The following is a 4417-nucleotide window of genomic DNA, read 5'->3' on the forward strand; positions in this document are numbered from 1 at the left end:
TATACATACACAGAGAGACATATATACACACACACACACACACTGTACATATATAGGCACAGAGACAAATCCACCCAGACACAAGCAGGTACACATACTGTACGTATACATACACAGAGAGACATATATATATATATATATACATATACATACACATATACACACACACACACACACACACACACACATATAGAGGGGAAATGTGTCCTTCACCCAGATCAGGACAGGTGAACAGAATGTTATTCAATGCAGAGGTGTTCTGTTGTTATCATAGCCACAGCTCAAGGTTCTTTCTCAAGGTTCTTTCTCTTCAGTTACTATGATAGACAGCCACTTCCCGTTGTGCTGAAAGTCATGTGTTATTCTGTCAGGTATGCTGTCATACAACTCACAGACCTTCATCTTATTCAGTCAGTACACACAGTACATAGGCCTACTGTGCATAAATCACATAGATGGTCTTACTCAGTTAAAGCATGATTTGAACTGTCAATTCTAAATTGATAATGATCTGTGATGGGCAACAGTTTGGCACAGGTACAATACCAACCACAACACCATCCCTATTGTACTACTGCACAGAGAGGTTAACCCACATATCATGCTACTGTAGACATTAGTTGGAGGGGTACCCACAGAGAGGTTAACCCACATATCATGCTACCCAGCTTGAGGGGAGATGCACCGACTGCAGAGGCCAAAACAAGCTGCTATTACTGTACCATTACCATAGGGCTGACTCCAGAGTACTGACGTTTATGTTGTTAATGTTGTTAATGCTATGGCCGATGATGATAGAGGTCACTTTATAGTCTGGAGAACATTGGTCAGCTTAGACAGGTTACATACAGGTAACTGCCAAATAATGGAAACTTGTGGAGTAAATGGAAGGGGATACAATGTATATTGAAAGCAGGGTGTTTCCACACATGGTGTGGTTGCTGAGGTGAACTAAGAAATTAACATCCGATCGTGCCTGGGGGTGGGGGCGGGGGGGGGGGGGGGGGGGAGGGGTTGTATAAGAAATGCTGGGCAGGCCATTATTTGGGCTACATGGGTGATGACCCCATTGGGATTGGACAATGATGCCCATCACTAGGCAGGAGTGGTCAGCTGAATGGGTGTTGGATGAGTATGAAAACGAATGGCGAAACAATATGTCTGGCCATGCTCAGTCACGAGTCTCTCGCACCAATTTGAACTTAGGGAGAGTTCAGAGGGCGGCGCCTGAGAACGGGTTTCAGCACTCAACAGAACAATGGTGGAGTTTCTTGTGAGAATGGTGACGCGTCCTCCAATAGAGTTCGAACATGTAGAATATGCCAAGGGTGCCATTGAAGCGGTTCTGTCTCTAGTGGCCAATGCGCCTAAGCAACTTAGATGTTGGTGTTCCTTATTTTGGGGTGCGTTTACTGTGACATACTAAGGTGTGAAGAAAATGTGGTCGAATGTGATTGTGATATGGGTAGGGGTGGATGGTGAAGGTGATGGGAGTTTCCTAAAATTGTGGCCTCAATGCCATGGGAGTTTTCCTACGCTAGGAAGTTTGATACAGAGCTACAGTCGTGTTTTTGGTATGTGGCCATTCACAGTCTAACTCATGGTATGTTTTTTCCAGTGGGCGTCTGGTGTTTGGTCACTGGCTCAGCTCCCAGTGCGTCTCTACATCTCAGTGCTGTTGTCATGTAGGGATGCTGCGTGGGAACTCAGTCTTCTCTCAGGTATGGTGGTGATGGGTGGTGAGGGACATTGACAGACTATCTATGTTTGACAATACAACACACCCTGGCTGCTGGCTTCTACGCAAAAGAAATCAATAACAAAGTCTGGCAGTCATTATAAAATCAAACCTGTTCTGTTCGTTCTGTAAAAGAACCCTTAATACACCACCCCACACACACAGCAGAACTCCACACATGTGAGCCGATTGGGTTGTCTGTATGGCATATCACGACATACAACCACACACACACGACAAGACATGCAACCACACACACAACAACCACACACCACTAGCAACACACCACACACATCAACTGCATCATTATCATACAGCCGTGTCGATGTTCTCGTTAAAAAACCCTAAATAACACCACACACACAAACCCAACACATATCAACCTGCCATCATTATCAATCAAACCCTGTTTCTGTTGCTCTATTAAACTATAACACACACACACACGCACACACACACACACACAACGACACACACGCCACACACAGCAGCACAATGGGACACCATCACAGCAAGGGCGGCACACACACACACACACCCAGACAACCATTCACACACTACAACACAACAATCAACACTGCATCATTGATAATAAAACCCGTTTTGTTCTCGTCATTTAAAACCTAATGACACACAAACACAACACACACACACCGACATATCGAAGTCTGCATCATTATCAATACAGAACCTGGGTTCTGTTCTCGTCATTAACAAGCCTAATAGAATCACACAACACACGAGCACCACCACCACACAGGCACACACAGACACACACACACACACACACACCAACACAACACACACACAAACACACCACACAAACAACACACACACACCAGTCATCACTGCATCTTATCAATGACAAACTCCTGTTCTGTTTCTCATTAAACCTAATACACCACACAACACACCACATCACCAATAGACCCTGCATCGATTTATCAATACAAACTCTGTTTTGTTCTCGTCTTAAAAACCCTAATACACACACACAAACCCTACACACACACACACCAAAACATAATCAACACACAAGCCACATGCACACACACAGAACATCACTAGCATCAACCTGCCATATTATCATACAACCTTGAAGTATTGTTCTCCGTAAAACACAAGATAGCAGGCTGACACACGACACAGGTACATATAAGGCAGAGATCAGATCACGCCAGACACAAGCAGGTACACATACTGTACGTATACATACTACAGAGAGACATATATATACATCCACCCACCCGCTGCACCACACACAGCCACCACACACAACATTGTACAATATAAGGGCAGCGAAGAGCACAAATGCCACCCAGACACAAGCGGTACAGCGATACTGGTAGTATTACATACGACAGAGAGCAATATTATACACACACAACACACACACAGCACGACCCACACACCACACACACACACCACCACACACACACACAACAAACACAACACATAACCATAGCTGTACTATATAGTGCAGAGAGACAAATCACCAGACACAAGCAGGTACACAATACTGTTCTATCATACACAGAGACATATATATTATTCACATAACACACCCAAAACACACACACACACCCCACACAACACACACAACACACAGCCACCACATATGAGGGGAAATGTGTGCGTCACCCAGATCAGGACAGGTGACCAGAATGTTATTAATAGCAGAGGGTGTTGCTGTTGTTTATTCGTAATAGCCACGCTCAAGGATTCTTCCTCTCAAGGTTTTTCTCTTCTAAGTTAAATTATGATATGACAGCCCACTTCCGTTGTGCTGAAAGTCAGTGTGTTATGTGAGTTGTAGTCAGTTAGTTGTAATAGGTAATTGGTAGTATGCTCTTGTCAGGTATGCTGTCATAACAATCACAGACACTTCAGTCTTGATTCGTCAGTACAAACACAGTACATAGGCTAACTAGTGCATATAAAATCACATAGATGCGTCTATTCTAGGTTAAAGCATGATTTGAACTGTCATTCTAATTGATAATACGAATCCGCGAGTTGAAGGCAGATATAGGCAAGTTTGTGGCAAAAGGGTTACCAAAATACCTGAGACCACAAATCCCAGAATCCCATATAATCTGGACTAGCGCACGAGAGGTTAACCACATATATCATGCTACAGTAGACATTAGTTGGAGGGGTACCACAGAGAGGTTAACCCACAATCATGCTAACTAGTAGACATTAGTTGGAGGGGTACCCACAGAGAGGGTTAACCACAACTTATCATGCGTCACAGTAGACATTATTGGAGGGGTACCCACAGAGAGATTACACACTATCAGTGCTACAGTAGACATTATGTTGGGGGTAACCACAGAGAGGTTACACCCATATCATGCTACAGAAGAACATTAGTTGGAGGGTACCACATCAGAGGGTTAACCCACATATCATGCTACAGTAGACATTAGTTGGAGGGGTACCACAGAGAGGTTAACACACATAATCATCGCTACGATAGACATCTTAGTTGGAGGGGTACCCACAGAGAGGTTAACCACATCTATGCTACAGTAGACATAGTTGGAGGGGTACCCACAGAGAGGTTACCCACATATATGCTACAGTAGACATTAGTTGGAGGGGTACCCACAGAGAGGTTACACCACATTCATCTACAGTAGAACTAGTTGGAGGGGTACCAAGAGAGTGTTACCA

General features: G+C 44.1%; 1 protein-coding gene across 1 annotated transcript in view; it reads right to left on the bottom strand.

Annotated features, from left to right (window-relative positions):
- The window catches only part of LOC111960767 (ephexin-1-like), a 40501-nt gene that overhangs the window by 15298 nt on the left and 20786 nt on the right, over nucleotides 1–4417 (bottom strand). The window lies entirely within an intron of this gene.

Source organism: Salvelinus sp. IW2-2015, linkage group LG4p (assembly GCF_002910315.2).
Source record: "Salvelinus sp. IW2-2015 linkage group LG4p, ASM291031v2, whole genome shotgun sequence".
Lineage (NCBI taxonomy): Eukaryota > Metazoa > Chordata > Actinopteri > Salmoniformes > Salmonidae > Salvelinus > Salvelinus sp. IW2-2015.